Source organism: Prionailurus viverrinus, chromosome A1 (assembly GCF_022837055.1).
Source record: "Prionailurus viverrinus isolate Anna chromosome A1, UM_Priviv_1.0, whole genome shotgun sequence".
Taxonomy (NCBI): Eukaryota; Metazoa; Chordata; class Mammalia; order Carnivora; family Felidae; genus Prionailurus; species Prionailurus viverrinus.
The window spans coordinates 70,423,847-70,450,525 of record NC_062561.1 but is presented as its reverse complement, the minus strand read 5'-3'; the positions used below and the strand labels follow the sequence as shown (position 1 = coordinate 70,450,525).

The window sequence follows — 26,679 nt, the reverse complement described above, 5'->3', positions numbered from 1 at the left end:
TTCCAGGAACACGAAATATAAGGTTTATTTCTTCCCAGTCCTATTTTTCCCAGGGATTTAGAGGTTTCTACGTGCATATTTATGTACCATCTTGTTTTTCTTGATACTCATAAGCATTTTTCTGCTGGAACAAAAATTCTTGTAGAGCGTTATAAAGACTTCGTGCTTGATTCATCCTGTAAGTATTTATCTCAGGTTATCAGACCCAGAAAATTCTGCTTTGTCACTCCTACAAAAACAAACTTGTGTACAGCTCTGAATGTTGGAACTTGCCCCTGTAATCGATTAGGAGGAAGGGCCTGGGCCAGGCTTCCAAGATGCTTCGTGCACAAGCTCATCATTGCACGACGGACACTGAAGGAAGGGGAGGCTCAAAAACCCAGAGTGAGAAACAATGTGACTCTCAAACCTTGCTGAAGACCCTTAGGATCAAGTCCTCATTCGTTAATTGAGGCCCACGAGGCTTTTTCTTCTCATGACACATCTCCTTTCTCTCTGATCACTCCAATCCAACCAACAATGACCCTTTTCTGGAAAGCGTCATGTTCTCACTTCCAGGTCAGAAGAAAACTCAGGTCCTGAGACACATACTCTCTAACCACCCTTTCCCCACCCCCGGCTGAATCCTCTTGATTTTCAGGATTCGGGCCACTTCCCCCAGGAGTTTTCCCATCCCCAGCCCGGCCGTCCACCCACTGCACTCACGCCGTTTGCCCTGTCCAACTCTGCCTAGGCTGAAAGCTCTTGTGTGTGTCTCATTCTCCATTCATTCTCTGCAACATAGTGGGCCTCAACGTGCTCCCCTCAGGCTGGGAGGGATATGCTGGTAGAGGCGGGGAACTGAATGTTCAACAGTGAGGGGAATGAGCCTAATGAACGAAGTCTGGCATGAAAGAGTAGCTATGAGGAACTACTAATTTTGCCTCCCTGATCATTCTGCCCTTTGACTCACATGTGGTGCCTTTGATGGGGCAGACCAGTAGCTACAGTGACGAGTAGCTACAGTGACGAGCTCAGTTGTCATTACCTGCTCTGGCCAATCATTGAAAGAGAACTAATTCTAAATCCTCCAAAGATATTCTAGTCCTAAGTGTCCTTTCAGATTTTTAGTGGACCTTTTAGATTTCATTTCTCCTACAAGGCAAAAAATACCATACAATCTGAAGCTTTAAAAATCCTTGATTTGAAGGTATCTGGCCCACAATAGACTCCCCAATGTTTGAATGAAACCCCCTTGACTCTGATATGAACACTGGGGTATGCTTTGCATATGAATGGAGATGATGCCTACGTGGTCTCTATCGATCTTTAAATGGTATGAGGAGAGAGCACAGATGGAAGTAGGCCACTGTGCTGCTCAGGGCTGAGTTTCCAGAGTCAAATAGCTACCTCCCTGTAGCTATTATTAGCCACTTCTCCAAACATCATCAAGACTGACAGGTGACAGCATGGGTGTTGCAGATGCAAGGTATTGGATGATAGCAAACGTCATGGCGCGGGGACAGCGGAGGGGACACATCCGGCTAAGTCAGTAACGCAGGGTCTTTTGGTCCTCATGTTTTCTTGCTTTATGCCTTTCTCTTAAGTTCTGGGCTGATCAGTGTGAAACCAAATGGTACACTGACTCGGTTGTTGGCTGACTGCTAAATACGCTTCAGCATGGATTGGGGAGAGCACCCGCACTGGAAGTGCTTTTGTTGAAAATAGTAGGACTTCATCACTTACACAGGTTTTGCCCGCTCTCTGAAAGTGGGGTGTTCCCGTGAAGCCTTCTGTCAGCTCAAATGGTGGAAAGCAAAGAAGCCATTACCATTATGCCCCCAGACCCCCAAAATTACCTCTCTCAGGCTCTTCTGATACCTTACAACACATCTTGCTAATAGATGCACAAAGGAAATGGAGATAAAGCCTAGATACTCAAAGACACAGTTCAAAGCTCTTCCGGCTTGACGCTGAGAGGCTGAGTGTGGTTCTCAGGGAAGGAGCTTGGCTGCACGGCTCTCGCTGCTCAGGGCATGTGCAGCCGCTACGACACTGGCCTCAAAACCAGCACTAAATGCTATTTTGGTTTCCACCCCCCTCTTTTTTTTGTAAGAGTAAAAATGCTCGTTGGGTTTCTTTCTACTAGCAACAACAGGCACTAATGTAGGTTTCCGTAAAAGTCAAATGGCATAATGCGAATTTTCAGAAAGTGGGGAACACCTGCCCCTAAAAGCCAAACTATTTTGAGAAGTATTTATAATATACACGTGAATCTTTTTCATAATAGCTTATTCTTGTTTTGTTTCCATATTTCTCTTGCTATTGTTTTTACTTTTGTGGATGTTCTTTTTCTTGGGGGTACTAAATATGTAGCTTACAGTCTATTTTAGACTTTATAGAATTACTTTATTTTCCTTTTTAAGTTTATTTATTTTGAGAGAGAGAGCATGTGAGCTGGGGAGGGGCAGAGAGAGAGGGGAGAGAGACAATCCCAAGCAGGCTCTGTGCTGTGAGCACAGAGCCCAACTCAGGGCTCAATCTCATGAACAGTGAGACCATGACCTTGAGCCGAAATCAAGAATAGCACACTTAATCGACTGAGCCACCCAGGCGCCCCTATAAAATTACTTCATTAAATGTATGTTCAAGTTTGATTTTTGTTGACCACTTTGCAGACATTTCATCACGCATTATGGCATTTTTTTTGCAGCGTCATTGTTTTAAATGGCAAACAGTAGTCAACATTTATTGGACACTGTAGGCATGTTATTGCATGAAGTTTACAAGCATCAATCCTTACTACTGCCCTATAATGTAGATTACTATTATTATTCCCATTCCAAAGAGGGGGAAACAGCCACAGAGAAACCAAGTAATCTGCCCAAGGTCGTATCCACAGTCTGGCTCCAGGGCGCAGGCTTCCAGCCATTGTGCCAACCTGCCTCTCGCAGCCAATGTTTAATGGACGGTGTGGGATTAACTCTAACAATACTAAAGAAAGTCTTCTTGCCCCCATTTCAGAGATAAGAAAACTGAGGAGTAACTGGCTTAAGTTACTTGCTCCAGGCCATATACCTAGCAGAGGGCTGAGCCAGGATTTGAACCCAAGCAAGTCTGAGCAGAGAGAAAGACCTGCCTCTTAACCACCTGGCTATTCTGTCTCCTTTAAACACGTGCTGGTGAGGGCATTGTAAAGGGGGCACCAGAGAGCTTCAGAGAAGCAGCTCCCTTGAAACCCAGGATGGACAACCCAGGGCTGGGCTAGATGGACAGGAGGGAGATATGTAGGGAGGAGAGACTGGTAAGCCCTGTTCTCAAAGCATGAAACAGAAAAGATTAAACACATTTACCATCTCAGAGGGAGCCAGGACCTCCTCTAAGGACCTTGTGGTGCTCTGAAAACACCGGAAGCCCCTCCCTTGGATCTGAGTTCTGCGTCCCATTGCCAGTGGGGGTCCCAGCAGTGGCTCCTCCGGTCGGTCGGTGTGCTTAGCTCTGAGGACCTGCAGGGGCCAGCGTCTCACCCTGAGGGGCAGCGGCTTGGGGCGAGGGGAGAGACGTGAGCCGCAGAAGGAGTGGTAGCCAGTGACAGTGCTGGAGAGAAAAGGAGACCAGAAGTGACAGCAGGCGGAGGACAGCAGAGAATGTGCAAGCTGTTCGGGTTTTTTTTAACTGTGGTAAAATATACGTGACAAAACTTGCCACGTAGCCCTCCTGAGGTGGCATGAAGGGCACTCGCACTGCTGTGCAAGTGTCACTACCCTGCATCCCCAGGACTTTTCCCACCTTGCAGAACTGGATCTTCATACTCATGAAACAGTAACTCCCCATTCCCTAAACCTCTCAGAGGCCTCCAGAAAACAAATAAATAAATAAAAAGTCCTTCCACTTGGCTCCAGGCCATGATGTCAGAGGGACTACAGGCTTTCTAGAGAAAGCCCCGTGTGTCTGGGGCCTCTGACTCCAACCTGATCAAAGTCAGTAAACAGTGGAGACAGAGCGCGGGCCTCTGGGCTCTGAGGTGTCTCAGGACGCAGCCCCTCCCACGCCCAACCCCATCCACTGCAGTGTGACCAGAATGGCTTTCGATCTTGCTTGCTTTCTCTCACCCCGCTAACCTCTGACAATTCAGAGCCATTGGAGTTTTTATTGGATGTAACATCTGGCTTGTTCTAACGAGACTTGTAGGCTCCTAGATGTGTTGAAAAGCTCCAAAGGAACAGGTGCTAGATCTGTCGGGCTGCTGGTCTGGAACCCCTGCAACAAAGATTCACGCATTTCTTAGAGCTGACTGTCCTGGAGGCCAGTGTGGAGGCCTAAGAGCTTTCAGTGAGTGTTGGGAGTCAGGGGATTGGTCCCGGGCAGCAAGCCTGTGGGCCTGGGGACTGTCCTGTCCTCAGTGCTGAGCCAAGAACGCGTTTCCCTTAACAGTTTCCATTTCAAAGGTGGCTCTCAACCCATTCTCTGCCCCCCTCAGCACAGGAAAGAGAGAGAAGGGAGGTTCAGGCACCCCCTCTCTCCCTTAAGGAACTCAGTTTGACAGGTTTCCCCAGCCTTGTGGTCACGGGCAAAGGATGCCAAGAGCCCTTCCCTAAAGTGTACTTTTGGGCAGAGATGGTATTCACAGCTGCCCCCTGCCGTTCAGCCAGGATTTTAGTCATGGGGAAGACTGAACTTTAGTAAGAATAACCTTCAGTAAGTCATTAAACTTACTTGGGTCCTTGGATTGGTTTACAAACCTGAAAGGAATCCTCATTATGGCCCACTCAACGCCCAAAAGTCACGCCCATGTGTATCCAATAAGCATTAAGGCCCTCAAGCGGGCATCCCAGGAGCAAGTGAGGGAGCCCTCATGGAATTTGTGCCCTCCTAAGAAGAGGAAGCGAGAGATTTCTCTCTCACTCTGCGGACACAGCAAGAAAGCGCTGTCCGCAAGCTAGGAAGCATGGTCTCACCAGAAGCCAGCCCTCATGGCATCCTGATTTTGGACTTCCAACCTCCAGAACGGTGAGCAAATTCATTTCTGTCATCTAAGCCCCGGGTCTGTGGCATTTGTTCTGGCTGCCCAAGCCGACTAATTCGGGCACTGACTGTCCTTGTCTGTCGGGGACTAAGCAAGTTCCAGGGCCACTCCTGGGAATATTGACACGTGATTTATAAGACTGTGCATGGAAAGTGCTTGGGCTTCATATAGTGCATGGCATGTAGTAAGTGCTCTATAAAGTGCTCTGGCAATTTTTATTTTATCCCTATAACAACTGTTTAGTGAGCACCTGTTCTGTGCTAAATACGGTTTAATATACCGGGGGTACAAAATAGATAAATAAACTTGTGAAGTTTACAAGCCTTTAGTGAGTAGCCAGACAAAATCGTGGGGGTCTGGGTGTGACCAGGGTCACGGTAGAGGCTGTGTCAGAATAGGAGGACAAAGGCCAGGCAAGTTTCGGCTCTGGGGGAGGTGACCCTTAGGCATTCCTCTCAGCTGTCCCCCAGCAAAAGCTACCCAAACAAGCAGTCACCTCCATTGCTTTCCGTGTCTAAATATTGGGAGCCTAAGAAGATTGGTAGCACCGAGGCCTGATCAAATGTCCACAGGTGTTTTGCCAAATGGCTCTAGCCAAGCCCAGCTGCGGGAAATTTCCTTTGACTAAGTGAGGTTATGACACACTGTTTGTCCGGAAGTTCCCCAGGCTGGCCACAAGATGGCGGAAGAGAACATGCTCGCGAATATGTGGTGCCAACAAAAGGCTTTTTTTGTGAATGTCAGAAATAGTTATTATGAATCTTTCATGCATACACAACAGAAAGCCTCATCAGATAATGAATATCTATTTCTCTCTTTTTTAGTTTTTTTAAATGTTTATTTTTGAGAGAGAGAGAGAGAGAGAGAGAGAGCCAGACAAAGCGTGAGCAGTGGAGGGGCAGAGAGAGAGGGAGACACAGAATCTGAAGCAGGCTCCAGGCGGGGCTCGAACTCATAAAATGTGAGATCACAACCTGAGCCGAAGTCAGACACTTAATCAGCTGAGTCACCCAAGTACCCCAATGAATATCTATTTCTAGAAGCTTCTTTCTTGGGACTGGCATTAGTGGACTTCCATCCTGTCTGGGACTCAGGTACAAATTCCAGCAGGGGTCGCTGTTCCTCAGGATGGCACTAGGCAGTCGGAGGAAGCAGCTGGCTTTTTGTGAGTTGGCAAAGAAACCTAGTCATCAAGCGCTTCCTACCTGCCGGAGTTTGCATCATTTTACATATATCCTCATCCATTCATTGATTCATTCAACAAATATTTATTAAGCTTCTACTGTTTTCCAGGCACTGATGTAAGCCAGATTAATATATAACATAATGGCAGATGTTGATAAGTGCTATGAAGCAAAAATAAGCAGAGTAAGGAGACAGAGCCTGGTGAAGGCTGGTATCTTATTTTTTTTTTAATGTTTATTTATTTTCGAGACAGAGACAGACAGAGCATGAACAGGGGAGGGTCAGAGAGAGAGGGAGACACAGAATCTGAAGCAGGCTCCAGGCTCTGAGCTGTCAGCACAGAGCCTGACACGGGGCTCGAACTCACGAACCGCGAGATCATGACCTGAGCCGAAGTAGGAGGCTCAACCGACTGAGCCACCCAGGCGCCCCATGGCTGGTATCTTAAATGGAGTGGTCAAGGAGGGTGTCTCTGAGGAGGTGACATTTGAGCAGAGATGTGAATGGAGTAAGGAGGCAAGACAGTCAAATGTCTAGGGGAAGAACATTCCAGAAGGGGCCCTAACAAGGGGCATATGTCCTGAGATGGGAATACGGTGGGTGTGTTTGAGAACAGAGTGTGATAAGCAAGGAATGAGGGAGGGGTGACCTGGATTGATCACGCAGGGCCTTGTGGGCCACAACAGGGACCTCTGCATGTTAGGAAGCTGTCAGTACAGTGGTTTCTCAACACTGGCTGCTTTTTAGAATCATCTTAGGATTAAACCATTCTTTAATATCACGCATGGGTCTCACTCTAGACCACTGAAATCAGAACTCTGGGGTTGCAGGGGCACCTGGGTGGTTCAGTTGGTTGAGCGTCCAACTTCAGCTCAGCTCATTGTCTCATGGTTCATGGGTTCGAGCCCCACATCAGGCTTGCTGCTGTCAGCGTGGAGCCTGCTTCAGATCCTCTCTCCCCTCTCTCCCCCTGCCCCTCCTCCACTTGTGCTCTTTCAAAAATAAATAAACATTAAAAAAAAAAAAACTGTGGGGTTGCAGCCTGGGCATCTGTTTTGTTCTGTTGTTTTTTCTGAATGCCCCTGGGGATTCTAATAAAGAACCAAGGTTGAAAACCACAGCATTTGGTACCGTGTGAAAACATAATAGAGACTGTAAAACCATGCAAACACTGTGATTAATGATAATATGTGCCTTTCTGGAACAACAACTTTTAGATCTCGCAAGTGCACGGAAATGTACTGTGGTTCATTAAAGACAACTATTTAAAACTATGAACTTTCCGTTGGAACTCCCGCCTCCCATCAGCAGGAATGAATCTTTCCTGGGGAAAATGCAATTTCGAAAGCATCGTGAGTCACTCGAAGCTGTGATGGCTGGCATAATAATATCAGCATGGTGATAGAGCTAACACACGGGCATGTTTCTCTTCCTGTACACTTTGCAGGTGTGTGTGGATAGAAATATCTGCAAGCCAAGGTTTGGAGTCCCTCCATGCTATTGTTGTAACAGGTGTAATGAGATGCAGGTGGTCACACGTCTGTGAACCACAAAACACCTCTCACATCCTTTGCCCTTCCTCTTGGCCCTTTGCTCTCTGGTTCTGTTCACGTTAGCATGTGACCTGCCGAAGGAATCCCCGGAAAAGAGGAGACTAGTTTATTTGAGCAAACACGTGTTAACTTCCTCTGGGTGGTGGAAAATGCATCAGGGGGTCTCCTAAAGAACATTCTCAGTGGTGCTTAGAACCTCTGGCACAGACATGTATAATTTTTAGATCATTTTCTCAAGCAAGGGATGCCAGCCTAGGTCACTGTGCATTTTCTTCGATGTATCACCACATCTGCCCAGAGCAGCTACGAATAATCTATACAAATGTCCTGCTTGGACCTCATTTTGTTATAAAATAAAGTGTGATGTGATTCCCTCATGGCCTGAGTTGGGCTCCCCATCTTTGCCCTGGAGAGATTACCAACAGGTTAGAATATTCCCTCCATTTGCTGGAACTCTGTTTTCTTGGCCATCCTCCTTCCCGACCGTCAACTGTCACTGCGCCAGCAACAGCGGCCCAGGCCCACAAAGCCTGAGATGTAGATGGCATTGACGTGGCCCACCCGCAGGCTGAAGGTTGAAATCCACGTGGATAAAAAGCAAATATCCGTTGGGTGTGGCATTTATTAGAGACTAAAGTACAGCCTTCTGACTGGTCTCTGAAATTTCTGTCTCCTTGCAATGACAAAAACTTAACAAACAAACCCCAAAGAATGGTGGGCCCTAAAGCAAGGGGGTTTGGGCAGCAGAAATAGAAAACCGCACCCAGGGAGGTGGGAGAAGCAGAGTCCGGCTCTCACATCACTGTTCCCTTGATCGCTAGTCTGCCAAGACTGGATGCAGAAGGGCGGGGCTCCTCCTACCTCAGCTTGACTTTTACGAAACAGATAAATGCCGCCGGGGTCCCCAGTCGGCTTCTAGAGGACTGCGTGCGTGAAATTCATCTACTCCCACCTCGACGAAAATGTCCAAACCCGCTCCGCCATCCCAAATACTCTGTACGAATACAGTGTATTTTTAAAAGTAAGTTTTTACCTTTTATCGAGCCAGTACCTGCAAAGTCTAAAAAGGCAAAGATTCGTTTGGAAAAATCGCAGTCCTCTGGTTTTCCTGCCCGGGGCCGCTTCACGCTCCTTAGGGGCAACCGCCTTGAACCCTTCCGCCTCGCTGCTTACCTCCAAACGGCAGGCTTCGCCAGCTCCTGGTGGGTTTCTGGGTTTTAAGCTGCGTTCACTCCCTACAGCAGAGAATGAGAATTTAGCTCTTCCTCACGAACACCCTGCCGTTGGTGGCAGCTACAAACGCACGCTGCGTGAGCCGTGTGGTGATTTCAGTTAGACTAATAGGCACTGTTCTATTACTGCTCATGTCAGTGTGGTTCCGCAGAAGCCACACGGTACGCCGTGATTCGTTGTCCCTTCCAGGCATGATATCGCAGTTTGTTTGCTCTGGCGTTAATCATTCCTTTTCAAATTTGTTTATTTTTCCACATATTTTTACAAATTAAACCTCCAGGGGCCCCCTGGGTGGCTGAGGCTGTTCAGCAGTTGACTGACTCTTGATTTTGGCTCAGGTCATGACCTCAGGTCCGTGAGTTCAAGCCCCACGTGGGGCTCTGCATGGGCAGTGCAGATCTCCTCTCTTCTCTCTCAGCGCCCCCCCTCGCCACTTGCGCACGTGTGTGCCCGCATGTGCTCTCTCAAAAATAAAAACTTAAAGAAAAATACAAATTCAACCTCCAAAACTCCCTCAGTTTAGTAAATCTCTTCACAATGTGACCAAATACACTAAATGTTCTATCAATTTCATCATCTTAAAGAGGTTTCTTCTAGGGACACCTGGGTGGCTCAGTTGGTTGAGCGTCTGACTCTTGATTTCAGCTTAGGTCATGATCTCATGGTCCATGGGATCGAGCCCTGTGCTCTTGAGCGCCTGCGTGCACTCTCACTTGTGCTCGCTCTCTCTCTCTCTCTCTCTCTCTCTCTCTCTCTCAAAAATAAATAAATAAACATTAAAAAGGTTTTTTTCTGGAACCTCCTGAAGGATTTGTTACCAGAGAAACACAGGCCCAAGATGGAGCCACTTGCGCTCAGGACAGCAAACCAAGACTTAATTGCAATTTCAACCTCTGCAGTGGAATTTTAAGCCAATTAATCTGGAATTTTCTGGTCAGCACCTGTGAGGTAATCTGTGCCTGGGCCCTCTCCATCCCCTGAAGGAAGATGAGGTCATCTGCACATAAGACCCCCTCAAGGAAGTTGACTTTGCCAAAAACAATTCTTTCATTTCTTGAGCTAATAACTTTTTGCCTGCCTTCGCTTCCATTCTGTACACCGCCTTGGGGAGCCCCTCCCCTCCTTGCTGGATGGATGCTGCCTGGTTCTGAATCTCTTAATAAAGCCAATTAGATTTTCAAATTCACTTGGTTGAATTTTGTTTTTTAACAGATGCCAATCTGTAGGCCAAAAAGATCCTTGTTAGAGGGTCTTAAAATTGCCGTCACCTCTTTGTTACCTCCCATGTCATGTATTTCATAGCCTCTTCTCTCTTATTCCTTTTTTTTGGTTGGTGACTTTTCTATGGTTGATTCCTAAGAAGTGGCCATGTGAGGTAAATTTTTTCTAGGGTTTTGCATGTCTGTCTGAAAGCCTATTTTAAGCTATTTATTTTGAGAGAGAGAGAGAGAAAGTGAGAGAGTGTGTGTGTATGTGTGTGTGTGTGCATGTGCATCAGGGAGGGGCACAGAGAGAGAGAGGGAGAATCCCAAGCAGGCTCCCCACTGTCAGAAAGGAGCCTGATGAGGGGGTCAATATCATGTCCATGAAATTATGACCTGAGCTGAAACCAAAACCTGGATGCTTAACCAACTGAACCACTCAGGGGCACCCCACATGTCTGAAAGCTTTTTATTCTACTCTGCTGTTTGCTTCACATTTGGCTGGGTGTGGAGTTCCAATTGGGAGCCATTTTCCCTGGTAATGGGAATTCTGGGACCATCTCCATGTCTCTGAGCTTTTCATTGTCACTATTGAAAAGCTCAAGCTAGGGGCGCCTGGGTGGCTCAGTCGGTTAAGCATCCGACTTCGGCTCAGGTCATGATCTCGCGGTCCATGAGTTCAAGCCCCGCGTCGGGTTCTGTGCTGACAGCTCAGAGCCTGGAGCCTGTTTCAGATTCTGTGTCTCCCTCTCTCTGACCCTCCCCCGTTCATGCTCTGTCTCTCTCTGTCTCAAAAATAAAAAAAAAAAAGAAAAGCCCAAGCTATTCTGATTATTGACCTTTCCTATGAAAACTATTTTCTCTAGAAGCTTGTAGCATTGTCTCTTGGCTTCTAGGAATTTGAAATTTCATGGTGCTGTATGAGTCTATTTAGGTATTTATTTATTTATTTACATCTAAGTTAGTTAGCATATGGTGCAACAATGATTTCAGGAGTAGATTCCTTAATGTCCCTTACCCGTTTAGCCCATCCCCCCTTCCACAACCCCACCAGCAACCCTCTGTTTGTTCTCTATATTTAAAAGTCTCTTATGTTTTGTCCCCCTCCCTTTTTTTATATTATTTTTGCTTCCCTTCCCTTATATTCACCTGTTTTGTATTTTAAATTCCTCGTATGAGTGAAGTCATATGATATTTATTTTTCTCTGACTAATTTTGCTTAGCATAATACCCTCTAGTTCCATCTACATAGTTGCAAATGGCAAGATTTCATTCTCTTTGATTGCCGAGTAATACTCCATTGTATATATATATATATATATATATATATATATATATATATGCCACATCTTCTTTATCCATTCATCCATCGATGGACATTTGGGCTCTTTCCATACTTTGGCTATTGCTGATAGTGCTGCTATAAACATGGGGGTGCATGTGCCCCTTCGAAACAGCACACCTGTATCCCTGAGATAAATACCTAGTAGTGCGATTGCTGGGTCATAGGGTAGCTCTATTTTTAATTTTTTGAGGAACCTCCATACTGTTTTCCAGAGTGGCTGCACCAGTTTGCCTTCCCACCAGCAGTGCAAAAGAGATCCTCTTTCCTCCACATCCTCACCAACATCTGTTGTTACCTGAGTTGTTAATGTTAGTCATTCTGACCGGTGTGAGGTGGTATCTCATTGTGGTTCTGATTTGTATTTCCCTGATAATGAGTGTGTTGAGCATTTTTTCACGTGTCTATTAGCCATCTGGATGTCATCTTTGGAGAAGTGTCTATTCTTGTCTTTTTTCCCATTTCTTCGCTGGACGATTTGTTTTTTGGGTGTTGAGTTTGATAAATTCTTTATAGATTTTGGATACGAATCCTTTATCTGATATGTCGTTTGCGAATATCTTCTCCCATTCCGTCAGCTGCCTTTTAGTTTTGCTGATTGTTTCCTTTGCTGTGAGAAGCTTTTTATTTTGATGAGGTCCCAATAGTTCATTTTTGCTGTGGTTTCCCTGGCCTCCAGAGATATGTTGAGTAGGAAGTTGCTGCGGCCGAGGTCAAAGAGGTATTTGCCTGCTTTCTCCTCTAGGATTTTGATGGCTTCCCATCTTACGTCCATTTTGAGTTTATTTTTGTGTATGGTGTAAGAAAGTGGTCCAGGCTCATTCTTCTGAAAGCCGCTGTCCAGTTTTCCCAGCTCCACTTGCTGAAGAAACTGTCTTTATTCCATTGGATATTCTTTCCTGCTTTGTCAAAGATTAGTTGACCATATGTTTGTGGGTCCATTTCTGGGTTCTCTGTTCCATTGATCTGAGTGTCTGTTTTTGTGCCAGTACCATACTGTCTTTACGATTACAGCTTTGTAGTATGGCTTGAAGTCTGGGATTGCGATGCATCCAGCTTTGGTTTCCTTGTTCAGGTTTGCTTTGGCTATTCAGGATCTTTTCTGGTTCCATACAAATTTTGGGATTGTTTGTTCTAGCTCTGTGGAGAACACTGGTGTTATGTTGATAGGGATTGCGAGTCCGTCTTTTAAATTTTAATTCCAGTTAACACAGTGTTATATTACTTTCAGGTGTACAATATAGTGATTCAGCACGACAGGTGCACCCCTAAGTCCCCATCACCTAATTAACCCATCCCTCCCACGTGTGGGTCTATTTTTATCTGTTGTGCTGGATGCTCTGTGGGCCCTTTTGATCTGGAAACTCCTGTCCTTTGATTCTGGGTCATTTTCATAAATTGTTTCAAATCCTCTCCTCTCCATTTCCTCTGCTCTCTCTAGAACTCCTGTTATTTAGATTTTCCTCCTCTTTGACCAGACTCTAGGGTTTTTTTTTTATCCTTTCTCTCCTACTTTTTTGTTTTGTTTTACCTTTGAGAAATCCTCAGTTTATGTTCCAAACTCTCTCATGCATTTTTTCCTCAATTTCTGCCATCATGTCTTTAACCCAGAGTCTTTCCAATGAGCAGACTTGTCACGATCAGATCCAGCTTCTATTTCACGATGGCTGCTCTTCTCCCAACTTCTAGATTACCACTCTGGGTATCTTGAAGTCTTCTTCCCCTGTATTGTGTCTCTTCCTTCCCTCCAAGTTGGTTTTTTCTGAGTTGCTTGTTTCTTAGCCTGTTTCTCAAATGGCACATTTCCTCATATACCTTCTGATTCTTGGCTGTCTGCTCGGATTTAAGAGAAGAGCCCTAAAGCACTGATTGGAAGCTCCATGCACGTGACTGTAATCTCCACATAGGGAAATCTGGATGAGCCATTTTATTGCAGAAACCCAGAAGGTGGCATTTTTAGATTTTTTTTTTCCCTTAAGCTGATCCAAACCAGGGGGTGGAAGCACGACAGGAAGGAGGGAGGAGGAGGACGTGCCTACATTCAGTATGGAAACCTTCATTTACGCCGCCCCATTGTTTGTTATCCAGTACTCTACCCAGTGGTCCATGTGTCCCCTGAGCCTGTGACCCTTGGTTTTACCCCCTCCAGAGACTAAGCCACCACACAGAAGCATCCAGCTGTGTAGTGGGAGGAGGACTTAAGGATCAAATTCCTACCTGTTGCCCTATCATCACCTCAACTTCCTAAGGTGCTGGTGCTGCTGATTCCTCAGATGCATGTGCCTGTGTGTGCATGTGTAAACGTGTGTGTGTGTGTACACATGCAATTTGAGTTGTTCTGTAGCTTCCCTACTACTGGCTTTGGATCTTGCTTTCTGAAGTCGGCTAAGTTACCATTCGTCTATCTGCTGTTCGGCTTCCAAAATTGTCAATATTGTCTTCTCTCCAATTCTTGTGAGTTTATACATTTAAAAATATATATTTTACCATCTTTACTGTCATTTAGTGAGTTTAAGGAGGGAGTAGATATAAATATTTGTATTCAGTCCCTGTCTCTATCCAGAAGTCCTAATTGCAGCCTTCTTTTTATTGAATATGCTTTCTGTCTCTACTCTTTCCAACAGTCTGTTCACAACGCTTGGAAAAGCTGCCTTGTCCCCCCGGTGTGGTTCCCTGACCTGTTTTCCCCAAAGCCATCTTCCAGACCCTCACAGGTTAGCTTGCCACACGCTCTCCTTCCGTGGGACTTCTAGGCACACACCAGCTTGTGGCATCTACTCGGGACAGACCTGATGGGGCTGAAAACCCAGGGATCTAGGAAGAGAAGAAGTATTCCCCATCGACATCCTGACACTGAGAACCAGACGGCCTCCAATTCTCACCTGGCCATCTTGTATCCAAGAGAACTGCTTTCTGATTTTGTTTTGGGTTTTTTTTTTTGTTCTGTCTTCTTAGCCATTTAGAAACAAGAGAAAGGAAAAAAAAAAAACACAACCCAGCTGCAAGTAACAGAAACCCCCAAACCCAAACCAACTTAGGTCGCATAAGCATGGTTAGGCTTACATGATTCAAAGTCTGAGGTGGGCCAGCCTTCAGGGCTCATTGACCCAGTTGTTCTATGATGTCATCAGTGGCCAAGTCTTTTCATTTTATTTCAGTTTCCTGTCCACATTATTCTCTCTCTCTCTCTTTCTCTCTTTCTCTTTTTGAGAGGGAGACAGACAGAGAATCTTAAGCAGTCTCCATGCTCAGCACAGAGCCCAATGTGGGGCTCGATTCCATGACCCTGGGATCAGGACCTGAACAGAAATCAAGAATCAGACACTCAACCTACTGAGTCACCCACGCGCCCCTATCCACATTATTCTTGTCTCATTTGGAAACCAGCTCCTGTCATGGTTATAGGAAGGCTATGCCAGTAGTAGACCTTCCTTTGTCATGGTCAATGTGAGCGTGCATGCATGGGGGTGGAATGAGGGGAGAAGGAAAGGAACGGAGGGAGAGGGAGAGGGGCACAAAGGAGGAGACTTTTCCCCAAATTCCACCGCTTCATGGTTGGGTGGACATATGTCACATGCCATCTGTGTTAACAGGGAATGCCATGCATAGTTGGCTCTGTTCTAGGAGGTGGGGAGAGTCTACCAGGAGACCAGAGCAGAACAGGGCAAAGAAAATGAATACCTTAAAACTGGAGTGGTGACTGGGGCGCCTGGCTGGCTCAGTTAGTAGGCTGATCTCAGAACTGTGGGTTCGAGTCCCACATTGGGTATTGAGATTACTTACAAATATATATAAAATCTTGAAAAAGAAAACAACAACACGGAACTGTAGCGGTGGCAATGTTACCAAGACAGAAAGAAGAGTTTCTGGGGGATAGTGTTTGAGGTCATTGGGAAATCAAGTAGGAGAACAACGTGAAGAAAGTGAAGCAAGCAGGAGGACTAATGGAGGAGACCAGGGGGGCCTGAGAACCTGGAGGGAGAGAAGAGCCCACTTGGGACACCATATCCATTGGCCCCTGTTGTGGGTTGAGCTGTACCCTCCAAAAAGATATATTGACATCCTAACCCCTTGTGCCTATGAATGTGACCTTATTTGGAAATAGGGTCTTTGCAGATGTCCTCAAATTAAGATGAAGTCACACTGGGGAACCTGAGTGGCTCAGTCAGTGAAGCGTCTGACTCTTGATTTTGGCTCAGGTAGTGATCTACAATTTGTGAGTTCAAGCCCCGAGTTGTGCTCCATGCTGATGGTGCGGAGCCTGCCTGGGATTCTCTCTCCCTCTCGCTCTGACCCTTCCCCACAGAGAGGAGCCTGCCCTGTGAAGAGGGAGCAGAGATTGGAGTCACACAGCTGCAGGCCAAGGGCTTCTGGCCGCACCAGAAGCTGAGAGAAGTGCCCAGAGGAGTCTCCCCAGGGCCTCCCAAGAGAGCACAAGAGAGCACAGCCCTGTCGGCAGCCGACACCTCGATTTTAGAGTCCAAGACTCCAGATTGTAAGGGAACAAATCTCTGCTGTGTAAAGTCACTCTGCCGTGGATATTTGTCACAGCAGTCCTAGGAAATGAGCACAGGCCCCCAGCAGAAAACAGATGGCATGCTCAAACGGGAAATGAGAAGTGTCTCTACAGTGTGGGTAAAGTTGGTGGGACCAACATGACACAATTAAGCACTGGGCCTAGGAAAGACCTCACCAGTGCCGGAATTCAGGGGCAAGGTGGGAGCTGTCACTGACAGCCAGAAGGAGCACTCAGCTGTAGGAGATGCAGCCAACCAAGGCAGTCTGGAAAGGGGACTTCTGGACTTCCTTCGCCGCCTCTCTGTCCTTGGCTGAATCCACCAGAAGCCAGAGCAAGGAAGACACTGATGCTGTTCCGATAGACCAGCTTCCTGAGTCAGAGAACAGAATGGAGAGGGGTGGGGACTGGACCCAGAAGGACCTGTGGAAAATACCCCTGGGGAAAAAAGAAGAAAGAACAAGAAATGTGGTTTCAGCTAGAATGTTCTTAGAGAACCAGTCCATACATTTGAAGCTGTTCCCAAAAGTAAGGTGTCCAAGAAAGAGAGCCAATGAATATGACAATAAGGGATGTTAGCCACATTTCCATGTGTCTCTATATGCAGACTTCAGATTACCACAGTTTCTGGTTCTCTAAACTATCAAAAGGCAGGGGGAGAGGGATACGGAGGGGATAGACAGGATTCAAACCAGAGCTTTCATCAGGGCTGGCTTTGATGTTAGCTCCTTTCTCCTGTTTGTCTCCATAACTGCTCATAAGCCATGTGTCTTCTGGAGAAATGTGTTCATCAGGTTTTCTCATCCCTGCCAACCAGCTGATGGTAATTAGCTTCTTGGTTTCCCCAGCTGGAATGGGCCTTAAGCAGCCATAAGAATGGGGTGGGGGTGGTTTAGGAGCTGGGAGCTGGTGCTTCCTTCAGACCCCAGCTGGCTGCTCCAAGCGACCCACCCGGCCTTGCCTGGGTTTTGGTCCTACCCCTGGAAATGGTCACTACAGCCGCCAGTAGCTTGTTCTTAACAACTCAGGACTCGTTCACATCTCAGACTTAGGCTAGCATGTTATCATGGAAATCATTCAGGTACTTTATTATAGCATAGAAGGCAGGACTTTTAATATCTAAATGAAATAATGAGAACTGAAAAACTATACATTAAAATAAAGCAAATAACCAAATTCCAGTAAAAACTGGATTGCTGTGCCTTCTATCAGTTTAAATTTATGAACCCAACATTTCCAAGGACAGAGGACTCAGAATTATCATAATGGCTCTGATACAGAACAAAACCATCCATTACTATCTCTTCCTGCATAAGCTGGGCTTTCATCCTCATTAAATTGTAAAAATGATGAAGTAGTGGCCTCCATGAGAAATGTAAAATGTTTTCAATTAAAAGATACACTTGAGGGAGAGGATTTTATTTATAGATGATCATTACCATGTTAGTCAAATTCACGTATCCATGTCCGGCACCCAATAAATCATAATTCCATATTATAAGAATTCTTTCAGGGCACCTGGGTGGACCTATTGGTTGAGCGTCTGACTCTTGATTTGGGCTCAAGTCATGATCCCAGGGTCATGGGATCGAGCCCCAAGTCAGAATCCACTCTGAACGCGGAGCCTGCTTCAGGTTCTCTCTCTCTCCCTCTGCCCTTCTTCCCCGCTTGCGCGCACGCTCACTCTCTCTCAAAAAAGAATACATAAAATAAAAATCTTAAAAAATAAATGATCTTGAGCTTCCTCACCACACAGATTCACACATATGAAAATGGTCAGAACTGGGATTTTTTTGTTCATGTGAGATGAAAGATCACTGCTACCAAAAGAAATAATTATAACAATCACTAACATTTAATGACTTCTTATCGTGCTTGACCCACGTGTATGACTTCATTCAATCTTCAGGGCAGCCCTCTGGGGTGTGTTCTTTTTTTTTTTTTTTTTTAATGTTTATTTATTTTTGAGAGAGATAGAGCAAGCGGGAGTGGGGGAGGGGCAGAGAGAGAGGGAGACACAGAATCTAAAGCAGGGTCCAGGCTTCGAGCTGTCAGCACAGAGCCCAATGCGGGGCTCAAACCACGAACCTCGAGATCATGACCTGAGTCAAAGTCGGCCACTCAACCAACTGAGCCACCCAGGAGCCCTGGGGTGTGTTCTATTTTAATGACAGGCCATGTTTTGGCCACTGTGCTTTTCATCCCAAGGTTTAATAGGGTTTTCTTTTCATTTATTTAAACAAAATCCAAAATTGGTTTTAAGAAGACATGTAGTTCAGCTGTAAATTACTAAAGACCTGGATTACAAGTTTGGCCATGAGAACCTAGAAAAAGGGAATATTCACCAATGAAGTTATAGATTCTCTTGAAATTGATTTGTGAAATTAGCATGTTCCATATAAAATACAAGGTTTTGTCTGATTGATTGACTTTGAGAACTAGATTAATTCTAAAGGTTACATGGACAAATAAGCATGTAAGAACACCAGGAAAAGTCTAATCAAGGGGGGCACTGAGGAAGGACTCCCCTATGAAGTGATGTCAACAACCAGGAAGGGTCAGAGATTTTAACCTTCCTGCAAGCTAACAAGTTAGCCCCCTACAGGTTCATGATATGATAGAAGATACAAGATTCCTGGCTAAAGCAAAGTGTCAGCATTATCAACATTTTCCTGGATGTGTTCCCTGAACCCTAGTTTCCACAAGTGACATGAATACAGCCATGTAGGTTGCCTGACAGGGGAGAAACTCTGAACTTAGGGAGCCCAAATCTTTTATAACAGACGGGAGCATGCCTGCCCTTTGCTTCTGGGAGACATGATCTCTGTCTTCCAACACTGTTTGTTATACACATATCCTTTAAAGGAAGCCCAGAACAAAGGCATCATCAGCTCAAAGGATGTGCAAATTTAAAGGTTTTTTTTTTAAATTTTTTTAATGTTTGTTTATTCTTGAGAGAGAGACAGACAGACCACAAGTGAGGGAGGGGCAGAGGGAGAGGGAGACACAGAATCCAAAGCAGGCTCCCGGCTCTGAACTGTCAGCACAGAGCCAGACATGGGGCTCAAACTCATAAGCCGTGAGATCGTGACTTGAGTAGAAATCAGACGCCCAACCGACTGAGCCGCCCAGGCCCCCCCACCCCCTAAGTTTCTTTATTTTTCAGGGAGAGAGCACAAGCTGGGAAGGGGCAGAGAGAAAGGGAGGGACACAGAATCCAAACCAGGCTCCAGGCTCTGAGCTGCCAGCACAGAGCCTGATGTGGGGCTTGAACCCATGAGCTATGAGATCATGACCTGAGCCAAAGTCAGATGCTCAACCAACTGAGCCTCCCAGGCACCCCTCAAAAAATGTGCAAAAATGCAAGAAACACACAGACAATTGTCTCCAGGAGGATAGCACAAGATATTATGGAAGCCCTATAATTAAACAGGGACTATGGGCCATGAAAAGACAAATAAACGGAATAGAATACAAAAATCAAAGTGGAGCCATATTATATGGGAATTTAGAATTTGACAAAGGTATCATATCAAATCATTGGGAGAAAACATGGACTTTTGACAAATGGTGATAAGAAAATAAAGTCATCTGGGAAAAAATCAGGTTGGCTCCATATGTCACAATGTACTTGGTATAAGTTCCAAATGAAGCAAAGACTTACTTACAAAATGAAACTATGTGGAATTGATGAGATATTACACCAAAATAATAATTATATATCATACTTCTGGGAAACAGTGGAAGAATTTAGCTTTATCTGCATTTTCCTGGTTGTTTTTTTTTTAACAGCTGACAAATGTAGAAGGAATGATAGAACACTGCCGTCTTGAATCATCATGGTCATGATCAATTAAAGCTAAAATTATCAATGTATGGTCAAACCATTGGATAGAAGTTTGAGGAGTGTGATAGTTAATTGTATGTCAACTTGGCTAGGCCAGTCTGAATGTCACTGTAAAGGTATTTTTTAGATGAGATTGACATTGAAATCACTAGACTGAGTAAAGCAGATTGTCCTCCATGATATGGGTGGGCCTCATCCAACCCTTTGAAGGCCATAAAAGAAAAAGACTGAAGTCTCCCAAAGAAGTGGGAATTCTGTCTCCAGCCTGCCAGCCTATTCTGCAGATTTTGGACTCAACAACTACCATGACTGTGTGAGCCAACTTCTTAAAATCAATCTTTCCTCCCTCTTTCTCTCTCCATACATATACATGCACATCATTGGTTTTGTTTCCCCAGAAAACCCTGACAAATACAATGGATTACAGGCTATTCACATGTCTCAAAGTATATCCTGCAGTTAACTTATTAATTGCAAAGTGAAAAAAGGGAACTTTGCTGTGGAGACATCTGAAGGGGATTACCTTAACTGAGTGATCCCAGTAACGGGATGAACGAACATCATCATGTGCCCCCTAATGCAATGCACTGAGAAAGATCCAATATCACTGATGTAGGAGCCCTTCCAAAAATGAGCCAACTGATTCTAATCAAGAGGAAAGCTTGATTTGATTGTTCCCTGGAACATAGTACAAAGCAAATGGCCTCTACTCTTTAATACAAAATGTCAATGTCATTGAAGAGGGAAAAAAAGAAGAAGAAGAAGAGGAAGAAGAAGCCTGAGGAACTGGTCTTGATTAAAGGAAAGAAGGACAAAACAACTAAATACAAGGTACAAAGCACAATCCTGGAGTAGAGGCTTAGAAAAAAATTGCCTATAAAATACATTACTGGACAAGTGGTTAGCTAATAGAATAGCATTATTATGGTATCCCCTGACTTGGACTAATTGTACTATAATTAGGTAAGAGAATGTCTTTGCTCTTATGAGATACTGTGAGTGAGAGAGAAGGAGGGGCTGGGGAGAGCAGAGAATGAGAGCAAGAAAGCAGTGCGTAAAAATGGCTAAGATCCGTGAACTCAGGTGAAGGTTATATGGAGTTTATCATATTCTATTGTAATCTTACAACTTTTCTTTTTTTTTTTTTAATTTTTTTTTCAACGTTTATTTATTTTTGGGACAGAGAGAGACAGAGCATGAACGGGGGAGAGGCAGAGAGAGAGGGAGACACAGAATCAGAAACAGGCTACAGGCTCTGAGCCATCAGCCCAGAGCCCGACGCGGGGCTCGAACTCACGGACCGCGAGATCGTGACCTGGCTGAAGTCGGATGCTTAACTGACTGCGCCACCCAGGCGCCCCTCTTACAACTTTTCTGACATCCAAGGGCTTTTTTTTCTTCAGAATAAAAAGTTTAAATTAAAAAAAGAAAATATAAACATTAGAAATGTTTAAATCAGAGGCATCTGGGTGGCACAGTCGGTTAAGTGACCAACTCTTGATTTCGGCTCAGGTCATGATCTCATGGTTCGTGAGTTTGAGCTCCATGTCAGGCTCTGGGCTGAGAGCCTGCTTGGGATTCTCTCTCTCCCTCTCTCTGCCCCTCCCCTGCTCATGATCTCTTTCTCTCAAAATAAACAAATAAAACTTAAAAAAAAAAAAAGGAAATATTTGAATCAAATATTAAGCATGCTATGGAAAGACAGACATGGAAGAGTTTCCAATTCATTTAATTATATGGTACATTTTTTTTTACCTCTACTCCCCACACATATAATCATGATGAACTAAGATATTGTAGCAGTAAGCAGTCCATTTGCACCCCCCCCCCCAATTTTCCTGGTGTGAGTCCTCCTGGGGTCCTCACTCCCTATTGTATAATCAGTATTATTTCAAGGCCACCTATTATGTGGCTTGGTACAGGACCTAGTTTTTAAAATGCTGGTACCTATGGTATGTTTTTCTTCCTTTACCTATTTATTCTAAAGATTTCTTAAATTCTGGTGTATTATGTCTTAAAGCTCTGATCAAGCACATTTCTATACTGAATAATATGGCAGCTGTGCCATTGTTGTGGGGCTTCAGCTCATGCCAGGTCAGGAGCAGAAGCAGCCTGTGCTGGACAGTTAGCGGTCAGTGCCAGATGGGACAGGCAGTGGGGTCACAGGTTAGGCTCTGAGAGATGGAATCTGGTGATGGTCAGCAGGGGCAGAGCTACAAGCCCCGGTTTTCAAGAGCGGGCTTTGGAGAAACCAAGGCCTCTGGACAAAGGGTGGGGACAAGATGGGGGTCTAGGTGCTAAAATGCTTGTACCAAATGGGGTATTGGCCTCAAAAAAGAAATGCAGATGTTCCTTCCTTGAGAAGGAAGTGGGCGTCAATGACCCCCTCCTGCAAGACTCCTCACACACAAGCTCTTGAGCTCACAACTTCTTCAGCTTTTTGGTTACCTTTCATCTCTGCCTTCATTGTCCTTCACTCATCACCCACCCCCACTCTGACTTCCCTATAAATCACTCATTTAGAACCATGTAGATTCAGCTGAAGGGTGTCCCCTGTGACTACAGATGCACTGAATGTTTCTTTTGGGTGAATGGAAATGACCAACTGTTAAAATCGATATCCAGGGGCACCTGGGTGGCTCAGTTGGTCAAGCGTCTGACTTCGGCTCAGGTCATGATCTCAGGGTTTGTGAATTTGAGCTCCACATCAGGCTCTGTGCTGTGACCTGATCAGGTGGAGGCCGGTGGTGCCGGCGGTGAAAGAATTCACCCAAGGCACAACAAAGGAGATAGAAGTTGATTGAATACACGGCAAGGGAGCGTTGGGCATGGTAGCAAGGGAGAGACTATGCCAAGAGGCAGTGGTCGGGGTCTATAGTTAAGGGGGAAGGTGAGCAGGTATGGGAATGTATAGAATTTTCCTTTTTTGGTACCTGTGTCTAGGTGTAAGTAGCACATTGGTCAGCTAGGGCGTATGGATATTTTGAGGTGGGTTGCCTAATGGACCTGTTTGTATTTAGCCGGGGGGTAAGGGTCACTGTGGGCCCTTCTGCCTTACTCAGGTTTCCATTGTTCAGGTTGGTTGCCTAAAACGGTCCTCTACAGTCACCGGGTTATGAAGCTTCCCATCCCCTCCAGTGGCAAGTGACAAAGGTTAAGCTTTATCTATTCTTTAACTCCTAAACTTAATAAAGATTGATCAGTGGTAGCAATGCAAGTTCATTGAAGTAATCCTGCAAACTAAGACTTGTGCCATGCTTTGACACACAGTTTCTGACAGTTTTTATTACACATCGATGTTTACTCGTGTTGAAAGTAAGTATTCAGGTATAACAATAAAGGTGAATGGCATGGTTTATATTACTGGCATCACTATGCTGGTCAGAGTTCATGGCAACCTAGGTGCTCGAGGTGTGGGTTCCCGAAAAGACAAAGGAGTTGGCTTCTGGACCTTCCACGGGCACACCTGGCTGCACAGCTGAATCACAGATTTTAGCCAAAAGCTGAGACCACAGTTAAGCGTCTTTGCAGCCTTATCTGCTACCAGGTATTTTTCAAGAAAGGTTTCCTGGTCTTCCTGCCGAACATTTTTCCAGAAGGCTGAAGCCACCGCCTTGGCCCTCTGCCAACTCAGTAGTCTTTAAGTTTTAGCAAGCACCTGTAGCCTACGTGATCGCTTAACTAAACCTTTCTTTGTATAGATCATGAATTGTTTCCTAGAAAGACTCAGAACCCAGCCGTCTTACCCAACTTCCCCCCCAAGGGCACCAGGACACAACCTCAGAGCACCACGATAATGTCTGTAGCTGGCACCATTGAGTCTGCAGGCAATCAAGTGTGACAGACCACTGTGCTCCCCTTTTACTGATTAACTGCCCTAAAATTCCTTTACAAAATTATTGGGCCAGACAGAAACCTAGGAGTTGGTTTTTGGACAAGAGCTGGCCTTCCCCAGGTAGTCGGCCTCCTGAACAAAGCTCCTATTCCTTTCCAATCAAAACTCATCTCTTGAGTATTGGCTTTTCTCCCTCCCTCCCTCCCTCCCTCCCTCCCTCCCTCTCCCTCTCCCTCTCCCTCTCCCTCTCCCTCTCTCCCTTTCTTTTCTTTCCTTTTCTTTTCTTTTCTATTCTTTTCTCTTCTCTACTTTTCTCTTCTTTTCTTTTATCTTCTCTTCTCCTCTCTTCTTTTCTTTTCTTTTTTCTTTCTAGAGAGTGTGATCACAAACAGGAGAAGGGCAGAGGGAGAGAGAGAATCTTAAGCAGGCTCTACACCTAGCATGGAGAGGCTCTATCTCAGGAACCATAAGATCATGACCTGAGCTGAAATCAAAAGCAGATGCTTAACTCACTGAACCACCTGGGCGCCCCTTGAGTACTGGCCTTTCGAGGGATGGGCAGCCGAACTTGGGTTTTTGGTGGCAAGGTGAGGTACAACAGGATTCAGACCGCATGTCAGGTGACACTGCCAGAGCTCACTTCTCTGGGGGGGATGGATGGCTCAGACCCCACATCTTGATGCATTTGTCCTCTCTGTAGGGATGTGCAGAGGCAGAATCTGTTCTTTGTCCACACACCGTCGGAGCAATGCCCAACACAAAGCTGGCCATCAATCCTTTCTCGTTGAAGAGGCGAATGAGGTGAACAAGCAAATGAGCAGGAACCTGTAGCAACATCAGCATTTAATTCAAGGTAAGACCAGCAGTTATTTGCCCCGAGGACATCAGGTCATGACCTTTCTGGAGGCAGACGTTTTGACCTTATGATATAATTAAGATCTTTTTCTTTTTCTTTTCTTTTTCTTTTCTTTTTTTTTTTTTTGAAAGAGTGTGCACACCAGTTCAGGAGGGGAGGAACAGAGAGAGGGGAGATTTTTTTTTTAATTGGGTTTTACTTTTTTTTTTTAAGTTTACTTATTTATTTTGAGAGAGGTGGGGGAAGAGCAGAGAGAAAGGGAGAGAATCCCAAGCACAGTGAAGAGCCCAACATGGGGCTCGAACCCACAAACAGTGAGATCATGACCTGAACCAAGGGCTCAGAGTCAGGTCTTAATTAACTGAGCCACCCAAGTGCCCTGGGGAGAATCTTAAGCAGGCTCTGCGCTCATCTCATGGCAGATCTCCTCTCACAACCTTGAGATCATGACCTGAGCCAAAATGGAATCAGATGCTTAACTCACTGACCACCCAGGTGTCCCTGGAGACCTTTTTCAACCTTGGATGGCTTTGCTAGAAACCCACCATAGGTGCTTGGGCCTCCGAGGGAATGTTTCAGACACCACAGGATGTCCACTCCTCCAGAGCCCTGGAAGCAATAGCAGGGCGGGCAACGTTTCCAGAGAGGGCCAGTTTCGAGGATCACTCCTTGGAGGGAGGGGGAAGGAATGTGCGCGCAAGGACTGTGATGTGCTGGCGGGTCGCTGTGCTCTGCTTCACAAGCTGCGGCCCCAGCGTCAGCTTTTAGAGCAGGCTTCTTAAATTGCTGGCTCAATTGGCTCTGACTCACCACCTGACTCGTTCTTGCTCTTTTTTTCCATTATAGAAACCTTATCTTGTGCGTCAAGATCAGAGATAAAGATGTGAGAATCTAACAGGGTGGGGGCAGGGAGGGGGTTGGGCTGTATGAGGGAGAAGGAAGGGGGGACAGAAGCCCTTATAAATGCCCCCTTCGCCAGGGAGGGTGTCTCTAGCCATCAAAGGAGAGCCCGGTTCCCTCACTGTGGCCGCAGACAGCACAGGGAAGACAGAAACTCACCTGAAATGAGAGCTGCTCCCAGAGCCTGGTGCCATCCCCAGGCTCGCTGGCTGCAGGGCTCCAGCCCAGTCCCTCTAGACCCTGATCCTGACTCCTGACACAGGGGTAACTTTTGTAAGGGCAAATATAAATTAAAAATTAAAGGCTTAATTCTCCCAGTTGAAAGGAAGGGGGGAAAACACTCCCCTGCCTCATTTTTCTTTCAGAATTCCTTTCTCCATCCTTTCCAAATGCACAGGAATCTTTTTAATGGCCACAGAAGCCATTTGCCAGTCTTACAACTCGAAGACCCGGGGGGCATCTCTTTGTGTGTGATCATCAAGGAAGGTGACGCCCCAGCTTCCAGTTTCCCTTTTGGGGGAGATGCGCCTAACTTCACCTGACTCCACATCCTGGAACCCGCCTGACATAAACGAGTTATCCACTTAGGTGCCCAAGAGAGATGCTTTCTGTCTTTGTAGCCCCTCCAGCTGGTTGCCTGTGATGCTCACACATTCTGGTTTAACGCTGTTCAGTAATAAACCTGTTTTCTTTCTCTTCTACTTTTGTGGAGGGGGTTTGGGGGGTTAGGAGTGGATTTCATTTCTAATTATATTCCCCGCACTTTGTCCAGCACCAGGGACATGGTTTTCACAACAAGTAGGGAGACATGGAATCCTGTCTATTGACCCAACAAAGGTGGCCCAGGCCCAGCCCTCTGCAGTTTCTCTGCCAGATTCCTAGCCACTGATTTTCCCCTTGCGGGCTTTGAACTGCGGACGGAACACACTCCATGAGCAGAATATTGAGCCCAAAGCTATGGGGACAGAATGTCATAAGTGACCTGAGAGGGCCGGTGATGGTCCACACTCACCGTTTCCGCCTCCAACCTGAGAGGCCAGGGAACATTCCAGTGTGGTGATAGGCCTCTGAATTGCATCACCCCAGGGTGGCATCACATCCCTTGTTCATTCCTTGTTTTGTGGCTTGCCCCGGGGGTGTGGCTGTTCTCTCACCCTCGCCCTCGGCAATTAAAGAGGCCCTCCCACTGCACAGGACATAATTAC

General features: G+C 45.8%; 1 long non-coding RNA gene across 1 annotated transcript; it reads left to right on the top strand.

Moving 5' to 3' along the window:
* Positions 1 to 8,596: 8,596 nt before the first annotated feature.
* LOC125172579 (uncharacterized) lies at positions 8,597 to 26,134 on the top strand. The gene is made up of 4 exons (XR_007154757.1): positions 8,597 to 8,764; positions 24,419 to 24,571; positions 25,421 to 25,457; positions 25,840 to 26,134. It is a non-coding gene; the product is annotated as an uncharacterized LOC125172579 (long non-coding RNA).
* The last annotated feature ends 545 nt before the right edge of the window (positions 26,135 to 26,679 follow it).